Raw genomic sequence first — 18218 nt, 5'->3', positions numbered from 1 at the left:
GTTTTCCAGAGGGGGAAACAGGAGAAGAGGAAAGAGAATGAAGAAAAGGAGAAAGACCCCATTAAATTTTATATTTACTGCAAGATCGAAGTCCAGTTCCAGAAATGCTAAAATGTGCCTCTCAAATTAAAGAATATCAGGCATCCCCTAAAAATACAGGTAACAGTAGGTAGCTAGAACATAGCCACTGCTTTGTTTCCAGTGGATTGTTTGGAGCCAATATCTGTTGCATAGTTCCAGGAAGCTTACCAATCCTTTAGAAATACATGCATGTTTCTCTGCTAAATGCCCATCTGCAGCCTTTAATTGTCCCTTCATCACTTTTTGCAATGTAATTTCCTTGGACCATACATATAAAATAATGGGACTGTTCCTAGCTTTCAATCTGTGAGTATGGCAATTTCTTAAGTGATAAAGGGTCACTACTGCTCTCCAGTGACAACAGCTGAAGATTGTCATGAAATACTCTTCTAACCTGTGTGCGTGTGCGCATAAATATGTGATAGAATCATTGTGGTTCAAATTCTTTAGGCTTTAGAATCTTGGCTCCCCTCCAGCCTAAGGAGGTGGAGGAACACTCCTGACCTCAGTGACACTGACTCAGTGTTTTGGGACAGTCCCCACCGTGGCTCTAGGCTTTGGTTGACTCTGCATGGCAGTGAAGTCTTGACACAGATTTGACTGAGAAGCCATTTCTAGATGATTCCGTGTACCTTTGAGGGGAGGGTTGCTCACAGTGGGCACCTCTAAGCACACTGCCCCAAGAGCTCAGAAGGCTGCTCAAAGATGGGATCAGGCAATAAAATTTCATTCTCAAAGCAGTGTCCTCTGACCCAGGGTTGGCAAGCATTTTCAGTTAAAAAAAAATAAAAGCAAGTTATACTCACTTTAAATTATTCCTGGGTAAAATTATTGCATTTATATTATGTGGCAGAGATTGCAAATAGATTATATCTGAGTATAATAGGCTGAACTGTGTCCTTCCAAAATTCATATGTTGAAGCTTAACCCCCAGTACCTCAGGATGTGACTTTATTTGGAGATAGGGTCTTTAAAGAGATAATTAAGCTAAAGTGAGGCCATTAGGGTAGACCCTAATCCAATCTGACTGGTGTCCTTATACGAAGAGGAAATTTGAACACACAAAAGAAGCACCAGGGATGTACACGCACAGATGAAAGGCCACATGAGGACACAGCAAGAAGGTGGCCATATGCAAGCCAAAGCAAGAGGTCTCAGAAGAAACCAAACCTGCCCACGCCTTCATCTTGGACTTGCACTCTCCAGAACTGTGAGAAATAAACTTCTGTTGCTTAAGTTGTGAAGTCAGTGGTATTTTGTTATGGCAGCTCTAGGAAACTATTACACTGAGTGATTGCTCTTGGCTGCCTTAAGCACAATGTTAGAAAGGATTCTGGAGTGGCAAACACGGGCATGGGAAGAGGAGTAGTCGAACACGTGCCGATTTAGCCATCCTTACTCCATGGGGTGGAATTGAGAAGCTTGACTACCTGTAAAATGTTTATTGTCATTCATGACACACAGTAACCAATGAATAATTTTAGCTGTAAATATTATTATTTTAAGTTTAAACATTTCTTCAATGAATAGGTCATTCAATGAATAGCGTGTGAATCTTCAACGCACAGGATATTTGGCCAGTGAGAATAATATCACACACGCACACACCCAGTTTCCTCAGGGTGCTGTAGTCAACCATTCTACCCCTAAGCATGGAAAACCACTGCTTTTTGTCCTCCCTCCCTGTAGCTTCAGCTTATCCAGAATGACATATAAATGGAGTTGCATCATATGTAACTTTGTGAATTTGGCTTCTTTCATTTAGCAGAATGACTTTGAGATTCATCCAAGTTGTTGCACGTAACAAATAGTTCATTCTTTTTATGCTGAGTAGTATTCCGTTGCATGGATGTACCACGGTTTGATTATCCATTCACTCATTAAAGGACATTTGGGTTGTTTCAGATTTGAGCAATTTTGAATAAAGCTGCTACAGGTTTTTGTGTGAATTTAAGTCTTCAGTTCTCTAGGGTAGATACCCAGAAATGGGATAGATGGATCATATGGTAAGTGTATGTTTAATTTTATAAGAAACTGACAAGCTGTTTTTCAGAGTGGCTGTACCATTTTGCATTCTCATAGCAACGTATGAGAGTTTCAGTTGCTCCACAACTTCATCAAGACCTTGTATTGTCAGTTGTTTGTTTTTAATTTTAGTAATTCTAATAGGTATGTAGTTTATCTCATGATTTTAATTTGTCTTTCCCTAATGACTACTGCCTAATGATGCTGAGAATCTTTCCATGTACTTACTTGCCATCAATATGTCTTCTTAGACGAAGTATCTGTTGAAATTTTTTGCTTTTTTGAAAACTGGTTTGTTGTTTTCTTATTGTTGACTTTGGAAAGTTCTTTATATATTCTAAATACAAGGCCTTTGTCAAACATATGATTTGCAAATATTTTCCCCCAACCTGTGACTTGTCTCTTCATTCTCTTAACAGTAACTTTGACAATGTATAAGTCTTTAACTGTGATAAGTTTAATTTATCAATTTTTCTCATATAAATCTTGCTTTTATTATATCTAAGAATTCTCTACCTAACTCAGGCCCACAAAGATTTTTTCCCAGGTTTTCTTTAAAAGTCTTATAGCTTTATGTTTTGCATTTAGTTCTGTTACCCATTTTGAGTTAATTGTGTACAAAATGTGAAGTACAGGTCAAGGTTCATTTTTTTTTGCACATGGATGTTCAGTTGTTCAGCACCATTTTTCTTTTCAGTCTCTAAATATTTTTTTTTTATTGGAGTATAGTTGCTTTACAATGTTGTGTTAGTTTCTCCTGTACAGCAAAGTGAATCAGCTATACGTATACATATATCCCCTACATTTTGGATTTCCTTCCCATTTAGGTCACCACAGAGCACTTAGTAGAGTGCCCTGTGCTATACAGTAGGTTCTCATTAGTTATCTATTTTATACATAGTATCAATAGTGTATATATGTCAATCCCAATCTCCCAATTCATCCCACCCTGCCTTTCCCCCCTTGGTGTCCACACATTTGTTCTCTATGTCTGTGTCTCTATTTCTGCTTTGCAAATAGGTCCATCTATAACATTTTTCTAGATTCCACATATATGCATTAATATATGATATTTGTTTTTCTCTTTCTGACTTACTTCACTCTGTATGACAGTCTCTAGGTCCATCCACGTCTCTGCAAATGGCACGATTTCGTTCCTTCTTATGGCTGAGTAATATTCCATTGTATATATGTACCACATCTTCTTTATCCATTCCTCTGTTGAGGGACATTTACATTGCTTCTGTGTCCTGGCTATTGTAAATAGTGCTGCAATGAACACTAGGGTGTTCAGCACCATTTTTTTTTTTTTTTTTTTTTGCGGTACATGGGCCTCTCACTGTTGTGGCCTCTCCCCTTGCGGAGCACACGCTCCGGACGCGCAGGCTCAGCGGCCATGGCTCACGGGCCCAGCCGCTCTGCAGCATGTGGGATCTTCTCAGACCGGGGCACGAACCCGTGTCCCCTGCATCGGCAGGCGGACTTTCAACCACTGCGCCACCAGGGAAGCCCTTCAGCACCATTTTTTGAAGAGACTATCCTTTCTCCATGGAATTGCCTTTGTATCTTTTTCAAAACTCAACTGACCACAATTCTGTGAGTTCATTTCTCAAGTCTCTATTCCATTCCATTGATCTGTATGTCTATATTTTCATCAATATCTCATTGTCATAATAACTGTAGCTTTACAGTAAGTACTGATATCAAGTAGTATGAGTCTCCCAACTTTGTTCATTTGCAGAATTTTATTGGATATGCACCTTTGCCTTTCCATATATATTTTAAAAATCAGTTTGCAGACATGGCTCGCCAGCTGTGGACGCTGCTGCTGTGGGGCTGCCGGCTGCGGGCTGCAGCACTGGCGGCGGCCCTGGCGGCGGCCCGGGGAGGACAACCAGTTCTGTGTCCTTGGAGGCCCCCAGCCCAGTCCTGGAGTCCCAGGCAAAGCCTGGCTTCAAGCTCCCACAATGGACGGCTGTTCAGCTCCCAGGCTACTGAGGAGCGTCAGGAGGAGCCTCTGCACTCCCTCAGCAGCAGCTCGGAGACCGTGCAGGGTTCTGTTTCCAAACATGAGCTCCAGGCTGAGACAAAGAAGCTTCTGGACATCGTTGCCCGCTCCTTGTACTCAGAAAAAGAGGTGTTTATACGGGAGCTGATCTCCAACGCTAGTAACGCCTTGGAAAGGTTGCGTCATAAGCTGGTGTCTGAAGGCCAGATGCTGCCAGAAATGGAGATTCACTTGCAGACTGACACCGAGAAAGGCACCATCACGATCCAGGACACTGGCATCGGGATGACACAGGAGGAGCTGGTGTCCAACCTGGGAACGACTGCCAGGTCGGGGTGGAAGGCCTTTTTGGACACGCCTCAGAGGCAGGCAGAGGCCAGCAGCAAGATCATCGGCCAGTTCGAAGTGGGTTTCTACTCGGCCTTCATGGTGGTTGACAGAGTCAAGGTCTATTCTCGCTCGGTGGACACGGGCAGCCCTGGGTACCAGTGGCTTTCAGAGGGCTCTGGGGTGTTTGAAATCGCCGAAGCCTCAGGAGTAAGAACCGGGACCAAAATCATCATCCACCTCACGGCAGACAGCAGAGTTCACCAGCGAAGCTCGGGTTGGAGATGTGGTGACAAAGCACAGCAACTTTGTCAGCTTCCCCTTGTACCTGAACTGAAGGCGCATTAATACCCTGCAGGCCATCTGGCTGATGGACCCCAAGGATATGGGCGAGACGCGGCACGAGGAATTCTACCGCTACATCGCTCAGGCCCATGACAAGCCCCGCTACACCCTGCACTACAAGACGGACGCACCGCTCAACATCCGCAGCATCTTCTACGCGCCGGAAACGAAACCAACCATGTCTGACGTGAGCCGGGAGCTGCGCTCCAGTATCTCACTGTACAGCCGCCAGGTCCTCATCCAGACCAAGATGGGGGCCGCCCGGCACTTTCTACGCATGCGGCAGCTGGCCAAGCCCCAGGAGGAGCGCGCTCAGCTGCTGCAGCCCACACTGGAGATCAACCCCAGGCACAGGCTCATCAAGAAGCTCAATCAGCTGAGAGACAGCGAGCCTGACCCGGCCCAGCCGCTGGTGGATCAGATCTACGAGAACGCCATGATCACAGCGGGGCTCGACGATGACCCGCGACCCATGGTGAGCCGCCTGAACCACCTGCTTGTCAAGGCCCTGGACTGACACTGACAGCTGTGAAAGCCCCAAGTCCTCCTGCACTGTTAGGGCTGCAGGAGAGGGGACAGATGAAACCGTGGGACAAGGTAGCCTGAGACAGTCACGGCGGGGGGGCGGGGGGGCTTGGGACAATGACACAGGAAGGACTGGATGCTACCGATGAGGACACCTGCTTTTGAGCTTTATTTACTTAAAAAAAATCAATTTGCCAATAAATGCAAACATACTTGCTAGGATTTTTATTGGAATTGGACCAAATACATAGATCAAAAAGAGGAGAATTGACATCTTAAGTATACTGAGTCTTCTAATCCATGAATAGTCTTCTTTTTATTCATTTTATCAGTGTTTTATAGTTTTAAGCATACAGATCCTGATAAATTTATACCCAAATATTTATTTATTGAGTTGGGGCGCTATTATAAATGGTACTTATTTTCAATTTTGATTTCCAATTGTTTATTGTCTTTACAGGCATACCTCAGCAACATATTGTGGGTTTTGTTCCAGACCAACCAAGCCAAACGTCGCAATAAAGTGAGTCACATAACTTTTTTGATTCCCAGTGCATATAAAAGTTATGTTTACACTATCCTGAAGTCTATTAGGTTGGCAATAGCATTATGTCTAAAAAAACAAGTACAGACCTTAATTTTAAAATACATTAGTGCTGGGCTTCCCTGGTGGCGCAGTGGTTAAGAATCTGCCTGCCAATGCAGGGGACATCGGTTCTAGCCCTGGTCCACGAAGATCCCACATGCTGTGGAGCAACTAAGCCTGCATGCCACAACTACTGAGCCTCTGCTCTAGAGCCCGCAAGCCACAACTACTGAGCCCTTGCACCACAACTACTGAAGCCCATGCACCTAGAGCCCATGCTCCGCAACAAGAGAAGCCACTGCAGTGAGAAGCCCGCACACCGCAATAAAGAGTAGCCCCTGCTCGCCACAACTAGAGAAAGCCCATGAGCAGCAACGAAGACCCAACACAGCCAAAAATAAATAAATAAATAATTAAAAATAAATAAATAAAAATACATTAGTGCTAAAGAATGCTAACCATCATTTAAGCCTTCAGCAAGTCTTAATAGTAACATCAAAAATCACTAATCACAGATCACCATAACAAATATAATGAAAAAGTTTGACATGTTGTGAGAATTACCAAAATGTGACACAGAGACATGAAGCGAGCAAAAAATGGCATTGATAGACTTGCTCAACACAGGGATGCCACAAACCTTCAATTTGTAGAAAATGCAGTATGTGTGATGGACAATAAGTGAAGTTCAATAAAATAAGATATCCCTTTATATAAGAATACAATTGTTTTTTGCATTTTAATCTCATAGCTTGAGACCTTACCAAACTCACTTTTAAGTTCTAGGAGCATTTTTGTAGATTCTTTGAGACCTTCTTCTTAGGCAGTAAAGTCATCCAGAAAGTTTTATTTTCCATTCTGAATGCCTTTTCTTTTTCTTGCCTTGTTGCACTGGCTAAGAGTTCCATTATGAATGTTGAGTAGAAGTGGTATGGCAGACATACTTACCTCATTAAATATAATGTTGGCTACAAGATTCTATAGATATCCTTAATCGTGTAAAACAAGTTCCCTTTTACTCCTAGAGTACTGATAATTTTATCATGAATAAATGTTGAATTATATCAGAAGTTTTTTCTGCAAGTATTAAAATAATCAAGTGATTTTTCTTCTTTTGCCTGCTAATGTAGTAAATTACAATAATACATTGACTGTTAAAACAACCTAGCATTCCCAGGATAAACCCTATTTTGTTGTAATGTACATTTTTACATATGACTGGATTCCATTTGCAAATATTTTGTTGAGAATTGGAGCATCTATGTTCATGAAGATCTATAGTTTTCTTGTATTCTTTGTTTTGGTATCAGGTAATTCTGGCTTCATAAAATGAGCTGGGAAGTGTCCTGCCCTCTTTTATCTTCTGGAAGGGGTTTTATATAATTGTTATAATTTCTTCCATAAATGTTTGGTATGATTCACCAGTTAAATGACTTGGGCCTGGAGTTTTCTTTCTAAGGAAGTTTGTAACTACAAATTAAATTTCTCTCATAGAAATCAAACTATTCATGTAATTTATTTCTTCATGAATTTTGTAATTTCTGTTTTTCAAGGAATTGGTACATTTCATCTATGTTGTCATATTTATAGACATAGAATTGTTCATAGTATTCCCTTATTATACTTTCAGTATCTCTGGTGTTTGTAGTGATACCCTCTCTTTCATTCTTGAGATTGGAAATTTATGGCATCTCTCTCTTTCCTTTTCTTGGTCATCTGGCCAGATGTTTATCTTTTTTATTATTATTTCAAAGAACTAGATTTTAGTTATGTTAATTTTCTCTAATGTTTGTTTTCAATTTCATTGATTTCTGTTCTTTGTAATTTTCTTTTTTCTGCTAGCTTTGAGTTTAGTTTGTCCTTTTTTTAGTTTCTTAAAGTGAAAACATAGATTATTGATTTGAGGCCTTTCTTCTTTTCTAATGTACGCATTTTTAGCACTATAAATTTTCCTCTAAGCACTGTTTTAGCTGCACAGATTTTAGTATGTTAACTTTCATTCAGTTCAAAATATCTTAAAATTTCCTAGGAGGTTTCTTTGACCCATGAATTATTTAGAAGTATATTTTTAGTTTCTAAATATTTGGAGTTTTCCATATATCTTTCTATAATTGTAGTTTAATTTTGCTATGACCAGAAAACATACTTTGTATGATCTCAATTCTTTTAAAGTTGTTCAGGTTTGTTTTATGGCCCAGGATATGGTATACCTTGGTGAATGTTCCTTGTGCACTTGAAAAGAATGTGTATTCGGTTGTTGTTGTGTTTAGAGTTCTACAAAAGTCAAATAGTTGATAATGTTGTTCAGATCTTCTATATACTTGCTGGTTTTCTGTCTACTTGTATTGATTACTGAGAGGATTTTGAGGTCTCTAAGTATAATAGATTTGTACATTTCTCCACTCAATTTTATCAGGTTTTATTGTGTATCTTGAAGCTCTGCTTTTAGGTATACACTATTAGGATTGTTATATCTTCTTGCCAACCTGACATTTCTTATCAGTATATAATGTCCTTGGTATTTTTCCTTGATCTGATATTAATAAAGCCACTCCAGCTTTCTTTTTATTAGTATTTATATTGTAAACGTGCTTGCATTACTTTGTTTTAAATTTGTCTATATTCTATAGTCAGGTCCTGTATTATTTTTTTTAACCCTGTCTTTTAATTAATGTGGTTGGAAGATATACATTTAATGAAATCATTAATTTATTTGGATTTAGGTCTACCATTTATTTTGTTTGTCCTCTCTGTGTTGTTACTCTGTCTTCCCTTTTCTGCATTTTACTGGATCTTAAAATTTTTAGTATTTTACCTATTGGCTTTTTATTATATCTTTCTGTAAAATTATTTTAGAGTTTGCTCTGGGAATTACAATATACGTACCTAACTTTTCAGTTTCCTTAGAATTCACATTTTACCACCTCAAGTGAAATGTAAAAGTCTTACAACCATATTGTCCCTCTAGCCTTCCCCTTTATGTTGCAATTGTCATATATATTACATCTACTTACGTTGAAAACCCCATCAGACATATTATAATTTTTGCCTTTGAGAGTCATAATTATCTTAAAGAATTTAAGTAGAAAAAAATATTATATTCTATTTATCCAGATATTTATCATGTGTATTACTTTTTCTGTCATAGTTTTCTGCATCTCAATTACCATTCACTTAAAGTCAAGCCCAAAACTTGGGTGTCATCTTTTATTCTTCTCTTGTCCTCACACTCCATGTCCAATTCATTAGCAAGCTAGCTCCACTTGCAAAAGTATATCTTGAATATGTCTACTTCTCTCCTTCAAATTCATGGCACCCCAGCCTGGGCCATCATTATTTCTTACCTGTGTAATTGTAACAGTATTCTGACTGATCTCTCCTTCCACTCAGTCCCTGTTCATGCCATTTCTCACACAGCAGCCAGTGTTCAAAGTGGGTCTTTTGTTTGTTTTATTTTATTTATTTATATTTTTAATAGAAATTTATTGGAGTATAATTGCTTCACAATACCGTGTTAGTTTCTGCTGCATAACAAAGTGAATCAGCCATATGCATACACATGTCCCCATATCCCCTCCCTCTTGAGCCTCCCTCCCATCCTCCCTATCCCACCTCTCTAGGTCATTGCAAAGCACCAAGCCCATCTCCCTGTGCTATGCTTCTGCTTCCCACCAGCCAAATATTTTACATTTGGTAGTGTATATATGTCGATGCTACTCTCACTTCGCCCCAGATTTGGCCTCCCACCCCATGTCATCAAGTCCATTCTCTACGTCTACCTCTTTATTCCTGCCCTGCAACTAGGTTCATCAGTACCTTTTTATTTTAGATTCCATATATATGCAATAGCATACAGTATTTGTTTTTCTCTTTCTGACTTACTTCACTCTGTATGACAGACACTAGGTCCATCCACCTCACTACAAGTAACTCAATATCGTTTCTTTTTATGGCTGAGTAATATTCCATTGTATATATGTGCCACATCTTTATCCATTCATCTGTCGATGGACATTGATGTTGGTTCCATGTCCTACCCATCGTAAATAGTGCTGCAATAGAACACTGTGGTGCATGTTTCTTTTTGAATTATGGTTTTTTCAGGGTATATACCCAGTAGTGGGATTGCTGGCTCATATGGTAGTTCTATTTTTAGTTTTTTAAAAAACCTCCATACTCTTTTCCATAGTGGTTGTATCAATTTACATTCCCACCAACAGTGCAAGAGGGTTCCCTTTTCACCACACCCTTTCCAGCATTTGTTTCTAGATTTTTTTTGATAATAGCCATTCTGACCGGCGTGAGGTGATACCTCATTGTAGTTTTGATTTGCATTTCTCTAATAATTAGTGATGTTGAGCATCTTTTCATGTGCCTCTTGTCCATCTGTATGTATTCCTTGGTGAAATGTCTATTTAGGTCTTCCGCCCATTTTTTAATTGGATTGTTTGTTTTTTTGATATTGAGCTCCATGACCTGTTTGTATATTTTGGACATTAATCCTTTGTCTGCTGTTTCATTTGCAAATATTTTCTCCCATTCTGAGGGTTCTTTTTGTCTTGTTTATGGTTTCCTTTGCTGTGCAAGAGCTTTTAAGTTTAATTAAGCCACATTTGTTTATTTTTGTTTTTATTTCTGTTACTCTAGGAGATGGGTCAAAAAAGATCTTGCTGTGGTTTATATCAAAGAGTGTTTTTCCTATGTTTTCCTCTAAAAGTTTTATAGTGTCTGGTCGTACATTTAAGTCTTTAATCCATTTGGAGTTTATTTTTGTGTGTGGTGTTAGGGAGTGTTCTAATTTCATTCTCTTACATGTAGTGTCCAGGTTTCTCAGCAACACTTATTGAAGAGGCTGTCTTTTCTCCATTGCATGTTCTTGCCTCCTTTGTCGTAAATTAGGTGCCCACAGGTACGTGGGTATATCTCTAGGCTTTCTACCCAGTTCCATTGATCTGTATTTCTGTTTTTGTGCCAGCACCATACTGTCTTGATTACTGTAGCTTTGTGGTATAGTTTGAAGTCGGAGAGCCTGATTCCTCCAACTCCGTTTTTCTTTCTCAAGATTGCTTTGGCTATTTGGGGTCTTTTGTGTTTCCATATGAATTGTAAGATTTTTTTGTTCTAATTCTGTGGAAAATGCCATTGGTAATTTGATAAGGATTTCATTGACTCTGTAGATTGCTTTGGGTAGTATAGTCATTTTCACAATATAGATTCTTCCAATCCAAGAACATGGTATATTTCTCCATCTGTTTATGTCACCTTTGATTTCTTTCATCAGTGTTTTATAGTTTTCTGAGTACAAGTCTTTCACCTCCTTAGGCAGGTTTATTCCTAGGTATTTTATTCTTTTCATTGCAATGGTAAATGGGAGTGTTTCCTTAATTTCTCCTTCTGAGTTTTCATTGTTGGTATATAGGACTACCAGAGATTTCTGTGCATTAATTTTGTATCCTGCAACCTTACCAAATTCACTAATTAGTTCTAGTAGTTTTCTGGTGGCATCTTTAGGATTTTCTATGTAGAGTTTCATGTCATTGGCAAATAGTGACAGTTTTAATATTTCCTTTCCAATTTATATTCCTTTTATTTCTTTTTCTTCTCTGATTGCTGTGGCTACGACTTCCAAAACTATGTTGAATAAGAGTGGTGAGAGTGGACATCCTTGTCTTGTTCCTGATCTTAGTGGAAATGCTTTCAGTTTTTCACCATTGAGTATGATGCTTGCTGTGGGTTTGTCATATATGGCCTTATTTTGTTGAAGTCGGTTCCCTCTATGTCTATTTTCTGGAGAGTTTTTTTATCATAAATGGGTGTTGAATTTTGTCAAAAGCGTTTTCTGCATCTATTGAGATGATCATATGGTTTTTATTCCTTAATTTGTTTATGTGGTGTATCACACTGATGGATTTGCATATATTGAAGAATCCCTGCATCCCTGGGATAAATCTCACTTGATCATGATGTATGATCCTTTTAATGTGCTGTTGGATTCTGTCTGCTAGTATTTTGTTCAAGATTTTTGCATCTATGTTTATCAGTGATATTGGTCTATAATTTTTTTGTGATATCTTTTTCTGGTTTTGGAATCAGGGTGATGGTGGCTTCATAGAATGAATTTGGGAGGGCTTCTCCCTCTGCAATTTTTTGGAAGAGTTTGAGAAGGATCAGTGTTAGCTCTTCTCTAAATGTTTGATAGAATTCGCCTGTGAAGCCATCTGGTCCTGGACTTTTGTTTGTTGGACGATTTTTAATTACGGTTTCAATTTCATTACTTGTGATAGGTCTGTTTTTATTTTCTAATTCTTCCTGGTTCAGTCTTGGAAAATTGTACCTTTCTGAGAATTTGTCCATTTCTTCATGGTTGTCCATTTTATTGGCATATAGTTGTTTGTAGTAGTCTCTTATAATCCTTTGTATTTCTGCAGTGTCAGTTGTGATTTCTCCCTTTTCATTTCTAATTTTATTATTTTTATTATTTATTTATTTATTAAATTTATTTATTTATTTATATTTATTTTTGGCTATGTTGGGTCTTCGTTTCCGTGCAAGGGCATTCTCCAGTTGTGGTGAGTGGGGGCCAGTCTTCATCGCGGTGTGCGGGCTTCTCTCTGTTCTGGCCTTTCCCATTGCTGAGCACAGGCTCCAGACGCACAGGCTCAGTAGTTGTGGCTCACAGGCTTAGCCGCTCTGTGGCATGTGGGATCTTCCCAGACCAGGGCTCGAACCCATGTCCCCTGCATTGGCAGGCAGACTCCCAACCACTGTGCCACCAGGGAAGCCCCTCTAATTTTATTGATTTGCGTCCTCTCCCTATTTTTCTTGATAAGTCTGGCTAAGAGTTTATCAATTTTGTTTATCTTCTCAAAGAACCAGCTTTTAGTTTTATTGATCTTCGTTATTATTTTCTTCATTTCTATTTCATTTATTTCTTCTCTGATCTTTATGACTTCTTTCCTTCTCCTGACTTTGGGTTTTCTTTGTTCTTCTTTCTCTAGTTGTTTTAAGTGTAGGGTTAGATTGTTTACTTGAGATTTTTCTTGTTTTTTGAGCTGAGATTGAATTGCTATAAACTTCCCTCTTACAACTGCTTTTGCTGCATCCCAGAGGTTTTGGGTCGTCGTGTTTTCATTGTCATTTGTTCCTATGTATCTTTTTATTTCTTCTTTGATTTCTTCAGTGATCTCTTGGTTATTTAGTAGCACACTGTTTAGCCTCCATGTATTTGTGTTTTTTACAGTTTTTTTCCTGTAGTTGATTTCCAATCTCATAGCATTGTGGTCAGAAAAGGTACTTGATATGACTTCAATTTTCTTAAATTTTCCGAGCCTTGATTTGTGACCCAAGATGTGATCTATCCTGGAGAATGTTCCATGTGCACTTGAAAAGCAAGTGTATTCTGCCACTTTTGGGTGGAATATTCTATAAATATCAAGTAGATATATCTGGTCTATTATGTCATTTAAAGGTTGTGTTTCCTTATTTATTTTGTTTGGATGATCTGTCCATCGGTGTAAGTGGGGTGTTAAAGTCCCCTACTATTATTGTGTTACTGTCGATTTCTCGTTTCATGGTTGTTAGCATTTGCCTTATGTATTGAGGTGCTCCTATGTTGGGTGCATAGCATTTAGAATTGTTATATCTTCTTCTTGGATTGATCCTTTGATCATTAGGTAGTGTCCTCCTTATCTCTTGTAACAGTCTTTATTTTAAAGTCTAGCTTATATGATAAGAGTACTGCTACTTCAGCTTTCTTTCGATTTCCATTTTCAGGGAGTATCTTTTTCCATCCCTTCACTTTCAGTCTATATGTGTCCCTAGGTTTGAAGTGGGTCTCTTGTAGACAGCATATATATGGGTTTTGTTTTTGTATCCATTCAGCCAGTCTGTGTCTTTTGGTTGGGGCATTTAATCCATTTACATTCAAGGTTATTATCGATATGTATGTTCCTATTACCATTTTCTTAATTGTTTGGGGGTTGTTTTTGTGGGTCTTTTTCTTCTCTTGTGTTTCCACTTAGAGAAGTTTCTTTAGCACTTGTTGTAAAGCTAGTTTGGTGGTGCTGAATTCTCTTAGCTTTTGTTTGTCTGAAAAGTTTTTGACTTCTCCATCAAATCTGAATGAGATCCTTGCTGGGTAGAGTAATCTTGGTTATAGGTTTTCTCTTTCATCACTTTAAGTATTTCCTGCCACTCCCTTCTGGCCTGCAGAGTTTCCACTGAAAAATCAGCTGATAACCTTATAGGGATTCCTTTGTATGTTATTTTTTGTTTTCCCCTTGTTGCTTTTAATATTTTTTCTTTGAATTTAATTTTTGTTAGTTTGATTAATATGTGCCTTGGTGTGTTTTTCGTGGGGTTTATCCTGTATTGGACTCTCTGTGCTTCCTGGACTTGGGTGACTACTTCCTTTCCCATGTTAGGGAAGTTTTCCACTATAATCTCTTCAAATATTTTCCCAGACCCTTTCTTTTTCTCTTCTTCTTCTGAGACTCACATAGTTTGAATGTTGGTGCATTTAGTGTTGTCCCAGAGGTCTCTGAGATTGTCTTCAATTCTTTTCATTCTTTTTTCTTTATTCTGTTCCTTGGCAGTTATTTCCACCATAACTGGATCCATGTTTACTTTTAAAACTTTGAAATGTTTTGGATCCCATGTGCACCCATCTCCCATTTTATTCCTCTCCCTTGACCCCAGAATTAAGCCCTAAATTAAATTTGGTGTTTATCACTCCCATACATGTCTTCCTACTCTTACAATATATGTATGTCTGCTCAGGCTGATATAACAAAATACCACAGACTGGGTAGTTTAAACAACAGAAATTTATTTTCTCAAACTTCTGGATGCTGGACACCCAAGATCAAGGCACCAGCAGAGTTGGGGTTTGTTGACTCCTCTTGTCCTGGTTTATAGACACCCACTTTCTTGCTGTGTCCTACATGGCCTTTCTTCTGTGCTTGTGCATGCACATACTAGATGGGGAGGAGGAGGAGAGGGAGAGAGAGATCTCTAGTGTCTCTGCCTCTTTTTATAAGGATTACCAGTCCTTTCAAATTAGAACTCTACCTTGAAGATCTCATTTAACCTTAATAAATTCCTTAAGGGTCTTATCTCCAAATATAGTCACATTGAGGTGTTAGGGCTTCAACATATGAATTGTAGGGGACATAATTCAACCCATAACAGTATGGATCCTTAAAAATTGATAGATAGATAGATAGACAGATAGACAGACACTGTGGTAAAAGATGATATAAGCATATATATTTACCTCAACTAATGAAACCTAAGGAAATTGCTATTGGTAATTTTCCATTTAATAGTTGTGCTTTCCTCAACCAAAACCCCTAATTTTATCAATCCTGTTTTCACTAATTTTTCCAAACTCTGAGAAAAATCTGGGTGAGTCTAAGTTGCAAAGTAGAAAAGTCATCTCTGAGACTTGATAATATACAATGTGATAAAAATTATGTATTTTATATTCTTGATCTTTATATCCATATACCTTAAGTCTCTCTTGTGTGAAACAAGTATTATGTAATTATAATAATTAAAATTAAAATGTTGTTTTGAGATGGAGACAAGAATTTTATCTCCTAGCTTTTTAATAAAAAGCATTTCTTGGGAGTTCCCTGGTGGTCCAGTGGTTAGGACACAGTGCTTTCCCTGCTGTGGCCTGGGTTCAATCCCTGGTTGGGGAACTAAGATCCTGCAAGCCACATGGTGTGGCCCAAAAAAAAAAAATTTTAAAAAAGCGTTTCTTTTTGAAAAAACAATCCTTTATTAAAAATTATGTAGAGAAGAAAAATGTAATTTACAAAGCCTTTTTATTAGTCAAGTTTAGTGTAATGGAAAAAAAGTTCTAATCCATATCCAGCACTGGAGCCATCATATTTCCATTTTATAGTCAACTGGATAAATTTTCTTTCATTCCACCTCTCAGGATTTGTCCTTTTGAGGCAAACAAACAGCTCAGCCTTGGCAATACTATCTCTCATTTAACAATCTATTTCAGACTTATTCTTGGCAGTTAACAATGACCTCACATTGCTGACACATTTTCAGTGTGTGTGTGGCTGTGTATGAAATGTTGCTATCTTCCTACATTGCTTTCCACTTTGTTCATCAACCTTGTCTTGTCTCCTACTCTGTCTGCAGCTCTAATTGTTTTTACTCCTTTGAAACCATCTGAGAAAAGAAGGTCCTAAACGAATAGTCTCCCTTTCCAGTCCTTGATGCCTGCTTAGAAAATTTCCAGTTTCTTCCTCCCTGAATATTTTTGGTTCTGTTAAGATATTTTTTCTTCCCATCGAGCCTAATCAAGACCTAGGCCCACCCAATCGTCTTCCAGCAGGAATACCCCCAAGGCCTTTGGATGCCATAATGGAAGAGCATGAGGTTCTAAATAAGAACACTTGATATAAGTCATAATCCTGCCACTTCCTAGCTAGAGACCCTTGAGCAAATCACTGAGCTGCTCTGGGATTCAGTTTCCTCATCTGTAAATATGGGGGTGATCATTATATCTAACTTTTAGGGTTGTTTTAAAGGATTAAATAAATATATACGAATGTTCTTGAGAAGTGTAATTCAGTGATATTGACTTCTGTTCAGTTCAATAAACATTTCTTAGTAACTAACAGGGGTGGCAAACTCAAAAGACTATAGGTAATGTCAATACATGCAGCAGGCAGGGTTCCATGCATTAGGGAACAGGGAGAGTGTGTATCTGGAGAACTAGAGGTCACAAGCCTGTCTGAGGAGGATAACCACTGCTCAGTCCCAGCCCACAGTTTGCATCTGCCACATAGTATGGCAGGCCCCAGAAATGCAAAGAAAAATATCTGGTGTGTGGTAGATTTTGCAATGCACTGCCCCATCTCCCTTCAGGAAATGAAGTGCTGTCCCAGCTGCAGAAAGTGCTGTCAGCAGATGGCCTCCAGCTGTCAACCACTGCAAGGATTGCTTCAGCTGCAGAGCTGCCTCTTCCAATGTCATGCCCCTTCCTGGGATGGCCCATGCCAAATGATTGATCAGGTAAGTGATGCCCGGCCATCCCATGCCAATTTAGAACAACTCTGAAAGGGCACTCAGCTCCAGACCTCTTTATGGTGTTGGATGAGGCAGCTGGGTTTGCAACAGGGCTTGATTTCTCCCTTGGCCCACTCCTGCTTCCTTCTCCTTTCCACAGGTGTTCATCCCAAGGGCGCTCCTGAATAAGCATCTTGTACACTAAAGTCTGTCTCAGAATCTGCTTCCTGGGGAATCCAACCTGCAATACAATTCTTGAACTAATGAAACAATTTTTGTGGTAAGCTAGGTAGACAGATGATATCAATATCATATAAGTGCTAGGATAAATATACACGCAAAAGCTACGGGAAGGAAGGAGGGAGGGAGCATCTAGTTCAACCAAGGGGACTCAAGTTAAGTCTTTCCAGAGAAGACAAGCCTGAGATTACTTTTGAAGGCTAATTAGACTGTAACCAGATAAAGAAGAGGGAACAGATATTCCAGGTAGAGAAAGAAAAGGCTAAAAGCAAACAGCAAACAGATATCCAAAGAATAGAGACTCGGGTATCCATGAAGGACCACCAGCAACCTGTTCTAATAAAACTTAACAGAATAGAACCTAAAAGAACTAATAGAACATAAATTCTAAACTGGGGGTTGGCATGAGATAAAGTGAGAGAGAAAAGTTATAATTTGAGAGCTTGGCCTTGATCCAGTAGATAATGGCGATTGGAAGATTTTTCTTCTTAGCTCTTTGGAACTTGTTCTTTCTTTCCCCCAACAAGCTTTACATGTTGGTCCTTCATGGAACCTTATTTTCATTCAACAAGACTGTTTTGAGAAACCTCATCTCTTGACATAATTTAAAATCTAGATATGAACATCCAACTCAAAGTCTCCACTTGAATGGCCTACAAGAGCCACAAACTGGATGTGTCCAAAATTGAGTTCATTACCTGATGTTCGTACACCTCATCTTTTTGAATTCCCTACCCCGGTGAACATTAGCACTGTCTATCTACCCAGTTGCCCAAACCAGAGTCCTAGGCATCAGTCTTGATCTCTTCCTCTCCTTCACCCTCCAAGTTCAATCCTTCAATGTCTCCTATGAATAATACCACTTTAATATATTTTGGATCATTCTGTATCTACCACTACTTCCTGAGTTCAGTAAAAAGCTCTTAACAACTGGCTAATCTGCCTCCAATTTTACCCTTTTCAAATCTCTTTTCCAAACAACTATAAGAGTAATCCTTCCGAAACACAAATCTGATCATGCCAATCCTCAGCTTAAAGTTCTCTGGG

At 38.9% G+C, this 18218-nt stretch overlaps 1 protein-coding gene and 1 pseudogene across 5 annotated transcripts in view; one reads left to right on the top strand and one right to left on the bottom strand.

The window, feature by feature from the left end:
* LOC111171145 (spermatogenesis-associated protein 31D4-like) overlaps nucleotides 1–18218 on the bottom strand; it is a 192042-nt gene that overhangs the window by 109436 nt on the left and 64388 nt on the right. The window lies entirely within an intron of this gene.
* On the top strand, nucleotides 3908–5303 carry LOC111174562 (heat shock protein 75 kDa, mitochondrial pseudogene; annotated as a pseudogene).

Source organism: Delphinapterus leucas, chromosome 6, assembly GCF_059928025.1.
Source record: "Delphinapterus leucas isolate spDelLeu-1000000601 "Yukka" chromosome 6, BTC_Dleu_Yukka2, whole genome shotgun sequence".
NCBI classification, from domain to species: Eukaryota; Metazoa; Chordata; class Mammalia; order Artiodactyla; family Monodontidae; genus Delphinapterus; species Delphinapterus leucas.
This window is presented reverse-complemented; position numbering and strand designations above follow the sequence as displayed.